The sequence below is a fragment of the Melanerpes formicivorus genome, unplaced genomic scaffold, assembly GCF_026170545.1.
Source record: "Melanerpes formicivorus ecotype bairdi unplaced genomic scaffold, bMelFor1.0.p_v2 SCAF_8, whole genome shotgun sequence".
In the NCBI taxonomy this organism is placed as follows: domain Eukaryota; kingdom Metazoa; phylum Chordata; class Aves; order Piciformes; family Picidae; genus Melanerpes; species Melanerpes formicivorus.
In genome coordinates this window covers 8,143,594-8,163,390 of record NW_027142360.1, presented here as the reverse complement: position 1 = coordinate 8,163,390, position 19,797 = coordinate 8,143,594, and the positions used below count along the sequence as shown (strand labels likewise).

The 19,797-nt window shown below is 42.8% G+C and overlaps 1 long non-coding RNA gene across 1 annotated transcript; it reads right to left on the bottom strand.

Annotated features, from left to right (window-relative positions):
• Nucleotides 1–15,027: 15,027 nt before the first annotated feature.
• Nucleotides 15,028–19,394, bottom strand: LOC137442860 (uncharacterized). The gene is made up of 3 exons (XR_010987783.1): nt 19,308–19,394; nt 18,068–18,212; nt 15,028–15,484 (listed from the first exon to the last, which is right to left on the bottom strand). It is a non-coding gene; the product is annotated as an uncharacterized lncRNA (long non-coding RNA).
• Nucleotides 19,395–19,797: the final 403 nt, after the last annotated feature.

Below are 19,797 nucleotides of genomic sequence, written 5' to 3'. Positions count from 1 at the left end.
TTCACTGCTCAGAGTGAGCCAGGCTCCTGAGAGCAGCACAGCACCATACTAATGGCTTTTCTGTAACCTGTACAGCCTTGTAGCATCTCTCTGAACATGAAACAGGTGAAAGCCTGACATTCTCTAGGTCTTCTTGAAGATATACAGGGGCCACTCCCCAAAGGAAATGGACCTGCAAGATTCCCTAAGATCCTGGATTTTGCCATCCTGGTGTTTTCATGCACAGCAGAAACTGACAACTAGAAGTATTTTTTGAAGACAATAAAAATAATCCCTTAACAGATTCTGCATAAGGAAGACAATCCTCATACCTCCCTGTCTTTGCTCTGCTACAATTTGGCTCCAAAAGAAATCCCACTTTCTTACAAGAGCAGTATTTCCCACAGGAACATCGTCTATTGGCAGTGGCAGGGTGCTGAAGGAGTAAATCTAAGTAGACAGCTGCTACAGAGGATTTGAAGGAGCACCATTTCCCATGGGGAAACTAAGGCAGAGGTATGTTAAGGAACATACCTCTGGATTGGTGGCTAAGCTGAGATCAGACCAATCACCATGAGGTAATGACAGATGAGGAAAAGAGAAAATAGAGGAGCTTCAATGCTTCAGATGACAGGAAGAGAATTAATTTTCTGATGTGTTTTGTTGACTCTTTCGTCTTGTCATGTACAACAGAAATAATGTTCAGAGGATCACAGCAAACTCACAGCAAACAGCTCTTATGATTACTAAGTGTCTTAGCTTCAACCTGACGTTCTATCACCTGCCAACCTTCCACATCAAAAATTATTTTTGTATTGGAAACAAAAAGAATTACAAAATATCAGCCCAGAATTTAAAACATTTCTTAAACATGTTAGAAAAGTACACTGCAAACATTACTGAAGCTAGAAAGAGGGAAAAGTCTGTCCATTGCTCCCATGCAATAACTAATTTTCATCAGGGTCCTTATTATGCATTAATTTTTACAGAGAGACAAAACACAACTGCATGCTATTGTTTGAACACATTTGCTGCATATGCCAGAACAGTAAAGGCTGGAAATATGTGTAAAGATAATACACAAAATGTAGCTAAATGTATTCTGTATTATGGATCCATAATACAGAATGCAAATGATTCTGACTAAGCATTCACAGGAGACAGTCTTTAGGGTGCATGCTGTGAATGTATATTATGAATAATGCATAAAACTTGGCTAAAACTTAATGAGTCCATTGACATCCTATGGGGTCCACAGGAACCTCAGATCCCAAAGCATGTCAGTGGCATATTACTCTCCTCCCCCACTTCATTTAAAAAAATACTTTCTTAAAACAAAGGAAATTAAAGCACAAAGGAAAAGCCCCTTAGCTCTGGTTTAACTCCCTTATGATAGCAAATGCAGAGACAGTCACGAACTAAGACTTCCTTCACCTCATCGTGACGAGATGTTACACAGCACCGAATGGCGTTTCTGTAGGGCTGCATCAGGTGTGCAATGGGAGTTGCTCCTCCTCCCTAAATCAATATACTAAAGGGCTTCTCCACACACAGAGAAAAGAGGATAAGAGGTGACAAGCATCCTTATTATATTTTATTCCATTCTCCTTCCCTAATCCCCAGATTCTTTAAGTGCAATAATTAACGTAGAAGGAGATGGCAGAACATATGGGACAAAAAGACATACAGCTTACTAGTTAATCAGAGCTGCTCAAGGTCACGTGCTAAAGGACATTGGCAATGGGCACAGCCATGAGGACAAAGAATCCGCCCCAAGAGAAGCACCTGGTATTTACAGCTTGTAAGTCCCGAAACACAGGCAGAAAAACCCCATCCACCTCTCGAGTGAAACTTTAAGGTTGTACCATTCTATCTGAGTGTACAAGTATACCATATTCACCAGGAAAAAAAAGTGTTGGCATTGAGCCCCAGCTCCATTTAGAAGTGTGAAGATAGTTTTTATGTGTCATGTGCTTGGAAATAAATTAGTAGATTTTTCCTATAGTATATATATATATGGAAAAAAATAACTGATTAAGCTCTTGTTTATTTAGGGTTAGAAGTCTTCAAAATCATTCAAATGGTAATTAATTAATTCTTGCAACAGCCATGTGTGACGGGAAGTCTGCATGTCCTTAAACACAAGAAAGCTGAGGAACAAAAGGTCAAGAGACTTACCTAGAACTCCAGAGCACTTCAGCACAGAGCAGGGCTGCAGCTCACACTCTCCATGCTCTCTGCCATACACCCATGCACTATGCTCAGGATGACAAATGCCTGCCTGCTTAAGGACCACTTCTATGCTCAGCCAGGTGACTGTGGGCCAAAGCCAACACAACCCCACCCACATGTGCAGGGCTGAAACCAACTGAGCAAGTCCCATGAGAAATGACCTGGCTTTGCCCTCTATTCCCACAGCATGTAAGCCAGCACACACACATGCACCACCTCAACCACACTCACCAAACATCCAACAGGGGTGGCCTACTGACTGGCCAGCACATCAAGGCAGACCTGCATGAGGGACTTGGCAGGAGTCTGGTGCTCTCCCCACCAGCCCCCACCACTGTGCCCAGTTAGACATGTGCAAAACATTTTGCGTACACCCATTGTAACTAGAAGGGCAGGTGAGCACTTTTCACTACATCCACATTTCAGCACCTGAACCTGTCAGACTAAAACAACAGGGAACTCCAGTAACTCCTTCTTTTCAGGGACCAAGCAAAGACAGCCCCTTCCACAACAGGAACTGCCCTCCCACCCAAATCTGAGGTCAAGAGGGGAGGAGAAAGCATGTGTGCCCGTGGGCTGGACAGGAGGCAGGCTGTGAGACAAAAGCTCCTCCATCCCAGAGGGCATCTTCAGTGGCAAGAGGCCCACAGGTTTGATACAAATGTGATACAACCAATTTTGGCGCAAAAGAGCAGGCCAATAATTGCCATTTTCAGGAAATTCAGAAACACAAGTATCTTTTACCTTTTGTTAAAATCTTCCTTCTCCTCTCACAGGCACTTCCAATGGGATTCCTGCAAATAGCAGGGAGGAGAAAACTATATGGATGTTCATTTCTGAATCTCAAACCCAAAAATTTCTCTTTTAAAATCCATCTTTTGTTTTCCATGTTTCTTGTACTTACAAAACCACCACCACCACCAGAAATCCAAACACCAGTCTTCCTTGCATGCAAAAACATTTACAAACAGATCCTCCAAGAATCTGGGCATGAAACACACAGAGAGAGGAAAGACACAGGCATGCTGATCTTTGAGCATAGCTGCCCATGTGTTTAATCATGAATACTCAAATCTTGTTTCATTCCCTGACAATGTTGTTTTCTTCTAATGACAGGTGCAACTTTTGTACAGGTGCAAAATAAAGCTAACACTTCTTTCTTTCTTTTTTTCCCTTGTTGAGGTGCACATTGGCCCCACGCATGGAAAAAAACCCACATACATTTACACACACACATATATTCTAACCAACAGCAAAGGCCAGGCTTTCACAGGAACAATATTGTCAAACTATTTTACCTTTGCAACCCATCCTGCTACTATTTATACTTACTGCTACAGATATCAGCAATTGTTTCCTTGCCTCCTTACCCCTCCCGGACACCAGGAGAATAACAGAGAACAAAGTCTCTCAGTAGCACTTTCCTTCTCAGCAGGAAGCTCAAGCGTTTGTGATATCCATTTTGATACAAAACCTAAATTAGGCCTCTGGAAATAGGTAATGCATAAAAAGAAGCATTTTTGTGCCACAAGATTATTATTATAGGTTACTGTTAACCCTTCGGAGATGGAGGTGAGTCCTGCAGCTCCCCACTGGGCTGCATATTTGCTGAGAAATCACAGGCACTACCTAAGCAGATATTTCAGGTGTGCTTCATGATAAAGAGAACGATTCTGTTGACCCATCATATTCTGATAGCTAGTTTGAGCTCAAAGGCATCGCCAGTTAAACTAAAAGGATCAGCACAGCATGCACGTGCTGCAACCCTCTTGTGCTAAGGGAAGATTTTAAAAGGGTTGGATACAAGAACAATTGAGGAGTTACTAATGCAGAGATCAAACAAATAAACAACAAAAAAAGTACATGAACATAAGGAAAAACTTTTTCACTGTGAGTGTGACAGAGCCCTGGAACTGGCTGTCCAGAGAGGCTGTGGAGTCTCTTTCTCTGGAAACAGTCAAAACTCACCTGGATGCATTCCTGCGTGACCTGCTCTAGGTGATTCTGCTCTGGCAGGGTGGTTGAACTGGATGATCTTTCGAGGGCTCTTCCAAACCCTAACATTTTGTGTTTCTGTGATTTAGAAACTACCCAAAACACATCTGCCCCTTAGCTCTCTGAAGTTCTTCCTTATTGCAAAGTTTCCACTGGGTTGCATATTAGTGAAATTAAATACATCACTAAAATAGGAAAAGAAAATCCAAAGCTTTGAACAATTTCAAATCACTGCAAATGAAAGCATCAAGGCTGGAAATCTGTGTGATTTATCCAAGCTTCACAATTGTGAATCATAGTTCTGCAAATCATAACTTTTTTTCCCCCAGAACCATCATCATCCCAGAAAAGTTAGGAGAACTAGTCCACAATCAGATTCATTGAACAATACGACCTTGCACTAACACTACGCTGCCTCATGTTGTGATACAAGCTGGCCCAGCACTACTCATTGCTTGACTTACTTCCTGAGCAAAACAAGCCATAATGCAAATTCAATCTGTTACCTGCCTACATGATTTCATTCAAGATCAGCTTATCCTAAGGACTTCTTTTTCCTTCAAACATGTAGACTTCAAAGGGCTATAAATTGTGATGTTAAATGCAAAAGCAACTGCACATCAGTAAGTTTTCCCTAAACTGCAATAAGTATTTCAGGAAACCATGGTCACTACTTGTTAAGCCCAAGGAAAATGGAGCCTTGCCGCAACTTGGAAGACAAATTAGATTTCAGAGCCTCACACATTCTCCCATTCAAATCTCCACACTTAGTGTATCTGCAGGAATAAAAAGGAGAAGCATTCCAAGAAGACCTTCTTGCACTAGCAAGGCAGATAGAGGTTCTCCTAATAAATTCAAGTTATATAACTCTTCCACTCAAAAAGCCACATACTTAGCAACTGCACATATCAAAGAGGAGATCCTATGGAACAGGTATCGACCAGTCTGACCGTTGCACCAATGAGCAGAGCACAGATCTTTGCACCCCTATGTGGGCAGCCATCCCCATAAACATCCTCCTATCAGTGCCACAGTTCTCATGAATTCACCACCAAGAAGTAAAAGCTTTATGTTTGGCCTTGAGATTTGCCTACAGCCAGGCAGAGGCACAGGGAAGAAAAGAAGCCAGAATTCCTAGCTGCTACATCTCCACTCTAGACATTATGTTTGGCATTGTTTTCCTAGACAGCCTTCTTTGTCTTAGTAGTTCTGACATCTGCACATTGCATTTGCCCTGTTGTGCAAGCATGGCTATTTCCTAAGAGATAAACAGAGATCACCAAGCTCACAATGCCTGACAAACAGAGTTCAGCCTAGACCCCCCATCCTTCTTACTGGCAAATGTAAAGGGAACTCTTCAAGATCTAACAAGAAAAAGAAGGAAATCATCTATGGGGGGAAAAGAAAAAAAGGAATGGGAATGAAAAATCTCCCTTAGTCTTGCGAGTTCTTTTGTTAAAAGCAGCTATTTGAATCATTCCTGCTTATAGACAGTCCCACTTCTTCAGCAATGGAAAAGCAATACAAGCCTTTTGTCATTTGATCCCCCCAAACATTTTGCAATTTAATGTCAGCAGGCTCCTCACTGGGCTCACAGACAAAAGTTTGCCCACATGCCTTTTAAAGTACATACCTGATTCTGCCTTTGTCTGCTAAGTTCCTTTTGCAGCTGCATTCCCACAAAAATGTTTCTATACCCACTTTCCCCTGTCGTTTCTATAGTCTGCTGAGAGTTGGATTCATTGCTGGGTTTCAGCAGTTACATTTCTTCCTCAATTGATGCTTCTTTTTATTTATTCTGAAGTTTCCAATGTAAACCAAACAGGAATACCACCTTTCTAAAATTACGACAATCCCACTGTCCTCCAATGTAACATTAACAAGAGGCAATATTCTCCAAAGCTATGAAGCATATACTGCCCTAAATTACATTGCGGTTGCTGCCCTGAGCTCGCACATTTTTGAATAGGAAGGCTCCCAGGGATCTTGCTCTCTGTTCTGACTGCATTTACTGCTTTAAAATATTTTTAACCCAGACACTGAAGTGCCAGCCTAGCAGCCCTTCATGCTAATCCTAGCCTGGGTGGCTCTTCTTAAGGGAAAGCATTCAAAAATCGTAGCAGCGCATCAACTTTGACCCTTTTCATTTAAAACATGAGACTTTTTTTAAGGGGGAAAAAAAATTAGATTCCGGAGGGAATCACTGAACTCTGACCTGCTTAAAATTAGTTTTGTTTTAGTGCCTGCGTGGTGACTCAACAGGCCAATTTTCCAGACACTTAAGACTTCTCTGCTCCTGAAGATTCCAGTTCAAGTCCAGGACTCGCTGCCTGGGGTCGGATCAGAACACTTTGTTCCATGGCTTCAAGCAGCGACTTCCCAGCTCACCGTATCCTTGCCAGATGCTGGTACGCTTGGCAATAAGTAGGGCTGTAACCAAGCTCCATTTTTTTTATTCTTTTCTTTTCTTTTCTTTTTTAATCTGTGAAGAGTTTTGTTTGTAATACATTTAGACCAAAAGAATTTCCCTCCAAAATTCAGTCATCGAGAAATGTTTATATGGCTCTGATAAACATTTCATGATAAGCTGGATTCTTTCGGGGGGGAGAGGGGGAAGATGTGTACTTTGGTCTTCACAGTGCAGCAAATAAGTCTCACTAAGGGTCTGGCTGAGTGCATCCATCTCACTGGGAGCAACTGGTTTGATTTTTTTAGTCTGTCACAGGCATTATCAACACTAAATGAGCCACCATAGACTCCTGCGCTGCAAAAACATAGCGTCACAATGCTTCATTTGCGCTTCAACAGGACTTGAAGAGTATTGCCTGGTATCAGAAAGCCTTGTCAGTTAACAAACAAAAAAATCCCAGGAAATGATACCCCAATACAGTCTTGGACCAAGTTACTTCCTGCAGAAGGTTAACACTATCCAGCAAGGCAAAACTAGGAACAATAATCCTCCTAACCCTCAAGAGAATTCTTCTATTTCATAATCTTATCATTAACTCTACTGCATAGACTCAGTATCTTCCATCAGAAGATGAAACAATTTAACAAAGAGCCTCAGAAATCTCCTGTAAAGTGAGGGAATATTCACTCCACATTCACTCCATTTGTAAGGAGTGAGGAATTAAAGCAAAAGGATGCTAGAAACTTTGGCCACGAGGCAATAAACAGCCAGACCCAGAAACAGAACCTAGGTGTTGGTCCATATTAAATGGCATCTGTTACATTTCCATCCCTGTTTCACAGCTATTATGGAAAGAAAAGCTATGCCAACGGCTGTAATCACTTATTTGACAGCTGCTAACCCAACGAACATGAAGGCAATTTATACACAGTGGCCTAATCTTCCTGAATTTCATCATGTATGAACACAGCACTAGTCCTTGTTCCAATACAATTCTGGGTTTGTCTTAGGAAGAAAGAAGCTTTTTTCCTTTCTGGGAAAGAAAATGAGCCACTAAAAGACAGAGTTTTAACACACAGTCATCAATATGCTGTTCTTACAGAGACAAAAAATGTAAAACAGTAATAACACAAACAATGATGCACACTGTTCTGTCTCAACAAAATGACTCTGTCTTCTGCCCAGAAAGGCTTCCTTCAACCTAGACATGGAAACTCCTAAGACAGACAGGCCTGGCCTTACATCCTAAAAGACACTAGTCAGAACAACCAAAGTAAGAAGAAATTTTCTGACAACAGAAAATGACACTACTTTATGAGCATATTAATCTCAAGATCTGCATGCTTCTGGTGATCACAGCTACCACAGGACCCTGAAAACACCTATCTAGGTTAAAAGGCTTAAAAAGTCGTGAGTCTGCTTCACTAGAAGCCAGCTGCTGACCTGAATTAAACAGCCGCACATAATGTAACAAACTAGTTAGTGCGCAGTGGTCCAAGGTAGATGGCTGCCAGCAGCACTTCACTTTCTGAGGAAACCTACCAAAGCACCACCAGAGCATATCTTCCATTGTGCCTGAACCTGAGTATGCTACCATGAACTTCTACCATGCCTCCTCAGAGGAGACCTGCCATTGGACTGAAACAACGTGAGCTAACTAGGTTATTCATCACCTGCAAAAAATGAGCTTTTTGGATGTAATGGTGAAAAAGGCTTTCTTCACCACCTACACAGCCTGGGCTCAGCTTTGCAAAACAAATTTGAGCTGCAGTCAGACTCAATGTCAGACTTTTGCCAGCTGAGCTCCCTCTCACTTCCTCAGTTTCAGGTCATCTGAATACCTTGACAACCTGTGAGGATAAATCAAGCACAGAAGGTGTTTAGGAACTAAACATACACGTCAGGTGTTTCTATAAAACCTACATGCAGTTATATCAAAGTATCCCAAATTCCAAATCCTTGACAAATATATCACACGTTTTGGAATAGGTGGGCAGTGTTTTAAAATGCAGCCTCACTGGTTATAAAAATTAAAAGGAGAGGGAGTAAATCTGAGAGGAAATCAGGAGAGAAAGCACATGCTGTTATTTTTTCCCTCTGGAGCATGTATCAGTTGCATGGAGATTCCCATCAGTGGAGTCTATTCTTTGAGCAGCTCTGATCTTAAAGCACATTAAGCAACACATTAATACCAACAATCACTGATCTCTTGATTGCCAGGCCAGAAAGGACTGTTAGGACCTGTCCATCAGGCCTCCTGCCTGGTCGAAAAACCTCGCCCAGCAACTCCCATAACATTCCTGAAACTTCTGGTGTAGCACAAATTGATGGCCAGAGCCCACACACACACAGGCCCTTCTTGAATAAAGACCCTTGCATTATCTTGCATTGAAAGCATTTGTAGCCAAGTATGTTTCTGCTTCCAGCCTGCCCATCTTCTCTCAGCCACATCAGCTCAGGCCAGACATGCCAGCAGCCCTGTGAAGAGATTCAAGGCCATAAAGCATTCTCAGAGACGGCACCTGGTACTGTCACCAGCCACACTGCACTGTATGTTACATGAAAACTGTTCATGTTACTGACTGTTTTTAAGAAATTATTTACGCTGGCTCTTTGATCTTTCCCAGCACTAGCAAAAATAAAGTTCCAATTTGGCGAAGGGTCTAAAGCCTTTGCCAAACTTTAAGCACCGAAGGAGGCCTGCTGACTACACTGGGACTGAAGCGTTTAAAGTCAGGCACATTTGTAACCACGTCAGGGCCAAAATCCCTGCACAGCCATTCAAAATGCATCCAAGGCTCGCGCTTTGCTTCTGGAAACTTTATTCTCACTTTACATATAGTCAAAACCTGACGAGAGCTCACTGTCGGATTATGCAGGAAATCTGCAAGTTTTACCAAGGTGTGATCTTCTGCTTTTTCACACATTATTGTATCATGCCGCGCCAGAACACTAACGTATGCACAGTTCTAAAATAGCTCGCATTATTACAGCCCAGCACGGAGAACGGCACTGAAAAGCCAACACACAGACCTCCAGAGATTTGCTCCTCAGTCACTTGCAAACTGATAATGGGTCATGATTCCTTTCTTACCGGGGGGGGAAAAAAATGCAGAGAAAAATTAAACAGAAGAAACCAAACAAACCAGAGTCAGCGTTCCTGAACCTTTTTCGTCCATTTCCCCCTCTTTTAAGTGAAACTGTCGACTGTCAGATTTGTCTTTGGTCATGTTGGGGTGGGAGAATGGGATTTAATAACATTTAATTGACTCACTATGAAGAAGGAAACATATTTTTCTTCTCTCAAATTTGAAACTGACACTTTTCTTTTTTTTTTTCTGCTGGCCTACTTTCTTTTAAGTTGCTTTTCAATTATTTATGAAAATGCAATAATGCATTACTTTGCTGTGCAAATGTTTAGAAGAAGGAGATAGTGTCTTTCAAGTTGGGAAAAAAAAAAAAGCAAAACAACAAAACCCCCACCAAAAACCACAAAACCAAAACATAGGTGGTTATATAGGGGCTTATTATAAAGCACATTGCAGGTGACACTATAAAAAACAATCTACTTTCATTTGCCACCCCCCACACACACATATCCACATTTTCTTTAAACTGTATGTATGAGCCAATAAAAGAAGGCCACAGCTCCACAGAATCACCCTACTCACTGCTCTCCAAAGCTGAAGCTGTAACAAACAAACAAAAGCTCTGCACGGGAAACTGTACAGGGGGCAGAACCAAAACCTATTAAGACCCTGAAAAGGCTCCACGCTTTCTGAACAGCACAAAAAGAGAGGGCAAACTCTCATCCCACTCCATAAAAGCAACTAATAGCAAAAAACTGTCAGTGTTTCACTCAGATTTTTCAAACAGGTTCTGTTGGGGTTTTTTTTTGGAAACAGCTGGATCTGGAAACAGCTGTGTTCCCAAGCCCATCAATTACCAGTGAGCACTGACTGCTGGACCTCTTTCCGCAATTCTGGAAATCCCATGTGGATGCATACTCAAGTGGCTACAGCTTCCGAAGGCTAATCACCTCAAGGTTTTAGCATCAACAGAATAAAACAGATAGCAAGTCTGCCCTGGATACAAAACCAGGCCCATAATGCTTACCTTCCATGTCTTAAGCTCTACTCTTAAATGGGCAACTTTGGCTTCAGGAGATGAGTCACCCTTCTTTCAGTCAATGGGGAGACTGAAGTTCTTCCTCTGCAGTACTTTCTGCAGAAGCCTCCTTCTCTCTATCAATAGAGGGAGCCATGAAGAATCAGCTTCACCAGGTTAAAGCTACCCTTTGTATGTAACCTATTAAGAAAATCTTTTATATATTTGCAGTATTGATCTAGTAGATCAAACTAGGAAGACCAGAAAGTATCATAAATGAACACGAATATACTTAACAGCAACAGAACACAAGGTCAAATATGATCAGAGAAAGACATCACACTAAAACAACACAAAAACTCTACAGATACACTTTGGCACCTTTATAAAGGTTTACAAGCCTCAACTACACAAAACCACAGCTGAAATGATCTGCTGCTACCACAGGTCCTGTCCGTGCAGGTGTCAACCTGAGGTCCTAACTGATCAACCTTCCTTCTGCTATGAAAGAAAACAAAAAACTACACAAGGACTTGGAGAAGCCAAACTCTGCTGCTATTAACCATATAATTCCTTAAAGCTGGAATCCATGTAAATCCTGCAGTCTCTGGAGCTCCTGGAAGCCACCTCTCATGCTCACTTGTCAGAGTCCCTGCAGGCTCTCAGAAGAGACAACATTTAGCAATGCAGGCAATTCAAGAAACCCAACTTCTTTTCTCCCTTCATTAGGCACCAAAACCACTCTGAAGGTCAACAGGCCACTGTCTGTGATACCTTCAAAAATGTGACTTTGGTTGAACTGAAATACCACTTTTCAAACTGAACTCTGCACTTGTGCAGACACATTTTGCTGAATTGAAATTAACTAAGTCATATTCCTTAAGTCTATACTCAATGCTGTTCTTAATCAGGACCATAAACCACATCTCTACAACTCATTTGCCAAATTCTGGGTTAATTGCAACTGGACAATGAAGGCACAAATATCTCTAAACAGAAAACCTAATCACAGAATCACCAAGGTTGGAAGAGACCTCAAAGATCATTAAATCCAACCTGTCACCCAAGACCTCATGACTACTAAACCATGGCACCAAGTGCCACGTCCAATCCCCTCTTGAACACCTTAGATATCATGTTGAGATAAAAATAATTACATAAAGCTGTATATTCACACAAGTAAACCTTTTCCTTTTTTCTCACACATAAGTAATTTAAAACTAAGCAAAGCAAGAAGAGAAATCTTGCATTCTTAAAGCTTTACACTATTGCACAAAAGCATTTGTCTTCCTCTTACAGCTGTATTTGTGGGCACCACAGAGGTTCTTAGGTGTGCAACTGCTGCTGCTCTTCATGCCATTGTACCCACACCTCTACCTCCAATATACCTTTAAGGATTAGAATATCTTCATTTCTCCACTTTCTACCCTATTTCAGCTTGTTACTTCTTACTAGGAGCCTATTTTTCTGCACCAATACAACATTTTAGTTATTAAAAGAACAGTGGGACATGAGGTAGGAGCTGCAAGACTCTGTCTTACTTCCCACCATCATTCCTTATAAAACCACATTCAAAGATATCATTTTACATAAAGTGAGATATTGGGTCAATAGTGTTTTGTGACTGGGGGAGGAGGAAAGCATCCATGTAGAGTTCCCAAGCATGCATTTTAAACATGTCAGTAATCCACCACATACATGCTTAGAGATCGCATGTGTGTTCTACAAGCAGGCCCTAAATACCTGCAGACCTGACTCCTCTCCCCACCCTGGGAGGTGCTGCCTGCAGCATACACCCTGGGTCACCCCGGTGATGCACAACACTCATTTTTACAGCTGCTGCTTTCCTCTACGGCACTTTCCTGGCAGAGAGAGGCCTTCAGTTTCCAGAACTGTCAATTGCCTTTCAGAAGCACTAAATTCACACATTCCTATTTGTACATATTCATAAGCATTTACTCATTTGTAATCTCTCGTGAGAATTAATATTATTCCTCTTCAGTCACAAAACTTCCATCAGCCCATGCAAACTGCTACTTACCTACGGCAAGCCTGTTTATAGGAATGCCTCATTATATGTAATTTCAAGTTTCAACTGGAAGCTGTTTTACAGAAGTGACAACTACTTCAGTATTTCTGCTCCAGCTCTGTCTTTTCTGATATTGGCAGGAGACACGAGACTGAACTCAGCAACAAGTTTCAGTGAGAAGCTTCAAAAAGCTCACCCCGCACATGCGGGTACTGACCGAGTAATCTACACATGACTTGCAAACCTGAACTAATTAATTGTTGTACATTTGTTAATCTCAAGCACAATGCACTTAATGCACCATGGTGCCGCTAAACAAACTCACATTCCCAGGAATTGGAATAAATCACTCAGTTTTCTCAGAATCAGACTGTCCTGATTCTGGCAGCTCTCTGCATACAGTTCCCAATACAAAATCAATCTGAAACACAGCAAAGAGCACAGTATCTCCAGCTAAACACACCCTTCTTACAGATTTGAAATCACAAAGCAGAAGACAACAAATTTACTTTTCTGGGACTGAATATGCTCATGTATTTTGCATACCCTTGGTAGCAGAGGCATTCAATTTATTATTAAACAGAAGTGTAATTGACACATATATTGAATTTCTTGTTATTATTTATGCATTTGCCTATATTCCAGCATGAGAAGCACGATCTTTAATACCATGGCACAGGGAGCAAGCACACATCAGGAAAAATACAGTCATATGTTACTGGATGCACATGTACGGACAGCACATAAAGAGCCACAACAGCTGCCTTTCCTTGGGAACTTCAATATCCCCAGGCTCCTTCCAGAGTCAGTGGAGAAGGAGAGACTCCACGGCTGTGTGATTTGGTGGATTGATCACTGTAAAAGAATAAGGAGTTCCTCTGTGTTTTTAAAGAATACAGAATTCAGCATCAGCCTTAATACAGACTGCTCTGAAATCACTTGAAAACCATTCCTTTTCTAATTCTCTTCTCGAATGGTTTCTGTATTTTTTCTCAGTATAAACCTGGTCCATTAGAACTAACCTCCTGCTATAAGGTCCATTATGACATTAAAATTTCCAATGTAAGAAATGCAACTCTTTCATTCACTGAGCAAAGGCACTGACTTAGAAATGTAACGGATCTTTTGCTTTCTTTTTTAAAACTGAACTGTAAACTTAACTTTTAGATCCTTAGTAAGTAAACTGGTCAGTTGAGGATTATAACTGTGTCCCCCAGCCCTTTTCATTGCACTCAGAGCTTTCTCACATACAAGGATTTTATAGCAGCGTAAAAGATAAACTCCATAATCCTCGTTTAGAAACTGAACCAGTTTAATTAAACCTGTCTTTAGACTGACTGATACAAAACACAGTGTGGTACTTGGTCAAATTTAAACCTGCTGTATGTATTTACCCCCTACAGAAACTGAAGAGACTGAAAAACATACTTCAGAATCAGATCAATACTTCTGAGAAGAACAAGCTAACTGGATTTTGTCCCCTCTGCTCAGAAATGAGGGCAAACCAGAGCTGGAGCAGCCCTTATTTCCCAGCTATGAGCAGGCAACTTCATCCCATCCCACCACCTCTTTCTGGTACTAGCCAGACTTCTACCCTGCCTAAGCCAAGTCAGCGCTGAAAATCTGATTTTAAATTAAATTAAATTATATATACAGACATAACTGCCACTAAGAGCAGGATCCTAAATACCATGTACTAATACTCCATCATACATTAAGCTTTCCCCTAGGCTTCGACCAGCAAGTACCCTATGCAGCAAATCTAACCCTACTGAACATCAGCTTTACTAAGACCTTTCAGACTCATTTCACATAAAACCCAGACCATCTTGCCAGTGACTAGGGGACTACAATGGAAATCACTCATCTATAGGATGTGCTTTTATTTGGATTGTGTTCTGCAAAACTATGTTCCTCATGGAAGGTTCAAAACGTCATCAAAGTGCACTGGCCTGTTGAGCCCACTCAGTTTCTCAGGCCAACAAAAAAAGACAAGTGTTCAGTGTCCTTTCTCAGTTTAGTTCTGTATTAATACAGTACAGACTTTCTCATGTATTTTAACTGTAATCACTGAAAGGCTCAAATACTCACATATAAATAGTTAGGTTAAATAGTGAGAGATTTTCTTTTTTTCTGGAGATTTTGCAGAAGTGAAATATACTATCCTTGCAAAAGAACTCTGACCTGCAATTTTTAGGGAGCTAATTTCCTTGAAATAAAAGTAAATACACTTTCTTTAAACAATAATCACAGAATACACTTTAGCTTTGTCACCATGATTTCTTTTTATTTAAAAGAACAACAGGAAATGGAGGGGGGTGGGGAAGAGACTTCTGTTAAAGGACAATTCACTGAAGGGTCTTTTAGCTGGCAATTGTCAGCACTGCTCAGGGCCAGTGGATCAAATTTAACTCTAAAAAGTGCTGATGGTTGTACGAGTCACCACAGTAGGAGCTGGTGCTTTAGGCCACTCAAGTTCAATTTTTGGTGTTACCACAGGGTGTAGAAACTGGGGTCTTGGTGAGAAAAGATTTGCTCTGTATTTGATGCATTGGGTAAAGTGGCGTTCTTAAAATCACCAGCCTCCCAAGCAGCCAGTAAGCCAGCAGGAGGTTAGTAGGAAGAGAAGGTAATTGTCCTTTGTGCCTCTGAAAATAGCCAATATTAAAGGATCCTCTTATGTATTACCAGAGTTTCAATCTACGTTTGCAGCTCAAAGGAAAGGAGAGAGACTGGAGAAGACAGAAAATAAAGCTGTCAGAAATATTAAAGGGGACGCTCCTCAGGCTATCACAAAACATATGGTCTCCTCACCTAGAAAAGTGTGCAACCAGAAAGGATGTGTCCTCTGTAAGCAACAAAAACTTGTTCAGACAATGCACTTTACGTATACAGAACGTGCTGTGTATGTGTCTGTGCCTGTGTGTGTTCACCACGTGCTTGAAGAGGCCAGAGACACAGGGAAAGCTATGGCAAGAGTGATCATCTTACACTTATCTAGGATGCCCATCAGTGGAGCAAGAAGCCGTTCTAACAGACATGGGAAATCCTCTTTAACTGTAGCCTCCACTAGTCACACCATGCCCAAAGAAGGTGTAACTGTACCACAGCTAGCAGTAGAATGCAAATCTTATGTTATGGTCTTGACCTGAATATTCTTATTTGTTACTAAATTTCACACACAGGGAAAGATACCTGGCTTCAAATTCCTCTAGCCACAAATTCAAAAGGAAATTTTCCTAACTGGGTCTAAGTATACCACGAAAAAGGAAGAAAACTCCCAAAGGCCTTCAACGTTTCATTGCTACCGAACATTTCATTGCTTATTCTTGTTTTAGGCTTCATTTCAAATACTCTAAACCAGTTTTGGATCTGAACTTGACTACATAATGTACCGTGACTAAGTGGACCCTTTCTAATGTCTTGAAGAAATGGACAACACAAACAAAACAACTATAAAAAACAAGCAAGGAGACCTTTGAGGTTTTACAAGGTCTGTTCCCAAGGTGTAGGGCCCAGCTGCCCATTTCCTCACCAGCATCACTCCCACCAACTTCAGTGGGAGCATGGCTCTGCCCATTCAGGGACATGTGGGGATCCTTATGCAGAACAGGAAAAAAAAATCCTTCTTTGCTAATAGGAAAAAAATCCTTACAATAATATTAATCTATTTATAATGGTCAAAAAAACAACAGCTCACAACAGCAGAGCAGAGCTTTGGCAATATTTTAGCATACTGTTGTATTTTTAGAAGGACAGTTCAGTTACTTTCTCCTAATCACAAGAATTCTTATTTTTCAACAAACACTCTGGGTTTTGGTGTATCTATATGCCAACATCAGTGTTTTATATCAGGGCAAGTATGAACTGCAGGCAGAAACAAAGCTCCTGCATACAGGTTGCATTACAGCAGCACTGTCAGAGATGCCAAGTCTCAATCTCCTCCCATTCTTTATGCAGCAATAGTTAACTACACCACTTACAAACCTTCCTGGAATGCAGCAGTACAGTTTTTACAATGAGTAACAAGAAAACTGCTGTTTCTTCATCTTGAACACTGAGGAACTACCCCATCATAAACAATACATCTGACAGTTTATGGGATTTCTCAACCTAACTGTTTCTGGCACGCAGCACATCTGATAAAAGTGCAGCAAGGTGTATGTTTTAAGCACCTTTATATCTTCTCAGCACAGAGACCTTAGAACAGCACCTTATCATCTCAAAATTCATTAGCAAGCTACCTGCAAGCTTAAGTGAAAAACGGTAAGCTCTCTGTTAAGTCTCACTTGGTACCGTGAGATCATATGAACAGGATGGTCATCATCCCCAAGAACCTCTTGCAGCTGGAGCTCCAATACGTGCAGACAAAATTCACAGGGTTTTATTTTCTTACTAAAAATCATGTGTTAGCTTCCATCGCTTACAAAAACTTATACTAGGCTAAATTAAATACATTTGCACCCACATGTTAACTGAATTAACTCAGAACCAGTCATTACATCTCAAATGTCCATCTGTTTACATGAGACACTTGCAGCTTTTACGTCTTGTACTTCTTATAGTGTAACTCTTAATAAAAACGGTTCAAGCTTAACCAGAAAGCTCTGCTGCTGCAAGATATCCACACGTAACGGACACGTGTTTATTGGGCTCTCATCTTCAAATCACATCAGAATAGACGTACTACCTGCTTGCAAAATGCAACACATTAGTGCCAGTCTCTCTCTATTCAGCTGGAGAAACCTCATAAACCAAAGCTGACTATAACCTGGCCAAATACTGTAACTTAATTAAATAAATAAATACTTCTCCCTGTGCATTCCCAGTTCAACAGTTGCAAAGAGTGTGCTCTGCAGGATGAATTCATTTCAGAAGCAATAATGTATTTTCCAGCGCTGTAAAGGATTAAGAAGATATAAAAATAGTAGCAAGATACAAGTAGCTGTTCTCAGGTAAGTGTGAGGTGATAAAACATTTCGATGAATAACTTTGTACTAGCTCCTCGTTTAGAAGAAGTTGCTTTTTTAATCTGTGTGGCTCAATTCAGCAAGGCTGCAAACAGCTAGCTGTTTTCAAACTGGGACAAGGAAAGCCAGAACACATTATCGAGCAGTTCTACAGCTGGAATCAAACTTTGGGTTTTTTTTAACTTGAACTAAAGTTAATGTTCCATCCTTTGACAAAGATGGAACAAAATGCAGCTCTACTAACAAAAAGAACCCAAAACAAACAAACCAACCCCGCCTCCCAAATTTGCTCTCTAATTTTCGGATATTGACAGCTGTCCTTTTACAAGAATAAGTGGTAGCTACCTGCTTGTCATTGTGTGATAGTGGCCTCTGAGAAAATAGTTCTCATCAGACACAGTCCTCCTGGACGTCCCTACTGTATTATTGTTGATGATGATCGTGATGTCGAACGCCTACAAATCTCCCACGTGCCTAATTCGTCGGCCTGCTGGTTTAAAAAAAAAAAAAATTTAAAATGCTAGAGGCCATTATTCATGAGCAGTACGAAAACAAATCACTCTTAGACCTACTCCTCTTGCAGATTCCCACACTTATTACTCAAAATCCCACAGCTTGCTATTGGTTCTACCCTTGACCAAAGTACAGGGCTGAGGCAGCATGCCATCCCCAGGGAAAAGCCGCTCACGTTCCTCCCGGCAAGAGGCTCCGGTTATTCTAGGATCGCAGTCGGGCTCGAATAAAGTCCCTTAACTTTTATGAGAAGGCAGAGCTCGCTCCCACCACTAGTGCCCGTGCCAGACCGCCTGCGGGCCGGCGGAGACAAGCGCGGCCTCGCTCCGCACACTGACTGGGAAATCGTTTTTCCTCCTGACCCGTTTAGATTTTGAGAGGGAAAGCAGCCGAAACGAGTGAACCTTCAGCCCCCTGCACCGAGTCATCCTCCTGCTCCCGCAGAAGCGAGGAACGTGCCTCGCAGAAATATGTAAACAGCCTGGTCTTACTGCCCCCCTCCCCGGCTGTCCTCTCTCCAAGTGCCGGTGCCCGTCGGTGTCCCCCGCGCCCCACGGCCGCAGCACCCCAGCTCGCCCCTGCGCGTCCTCGGCAGCGGCGCGGCGGCGATCGCCGTTTTGCACTCACGCCCGCAAGCACGGAGAGGCAATTACAATAATTTAAAGCTTCCTGTCCGCCAGCTCTGCCGGGATCCCGAGGGCTGAGCCATGCCCGGGCAGGGCGCGGAGCAGCGGCTCCACCGCCACACACGCGGGCACCGCGGCCAGCCCGCCCCCGCCCGCCCCCAGACCCGGCAGCAGCAGCAGCAGGAGGAGGAGAAGGAAGAAGAGGGAGGGGGGAGGCGTGACAAGTTGTGCCAAACTTCGGGAGGTGTGCGAGCGCCCGGCAAGCAGCCGGCTGCTCTGACAGCCGGCCCCGCTGCCTTCCACCTCTGCGCTACTCCTCGCCAGGTCCCGCCCGCCCACCCCCACCGGCCGGGGGAACCCCGCGGGGCGCTGAGCGCCCGCCGGGGAGCGGCTGCCGGCGGCCGCAACGAGGAAGAAAGTTAAAACGGCGGCGGTCGCGCACCTACCCGCTGTCTGTAATGTCTCCTCCAGGCGCGGGGTGCTAACTGAGACACTGGCGGGGTGGGGAGAGGCAGAGGTGCGGGGAGGGACCGGGAGATGGGTGTTTGGTGATCTCTTCCTTTTTCTTCCCCCTTCTTCCCCCCCCTTCCCCCTTCTCTCTCTCTCTCTCTTGTCTCTCAAGGACGAGGTGAAATCCCTTTGCTGGTCATGAGGCGGCTTCAGAGACAAACAACACAATGGGAGTGCAAATAACAAAAGGAAAAAAGAGAGGAAAAAAAAAAAAAAAGAAAAAGGAAACCGGAGAGGGAGACCGGGAACAATGGGGGAGGAGAGGCTCGCCGCGCCGCGCCTGGCCGCCGCCGGCACCCCGGCAGGCAGGAGGAGGCGGCGGAGGAAGGCGAGGTGGCGGCAGCGGGGAGGGGGCTGCGCGGGGAGTCCCCCCGGCGCGCCAGGGCTACCTCAGACCAACCCCGACCTCCTGCCGCCGGCTGCTGC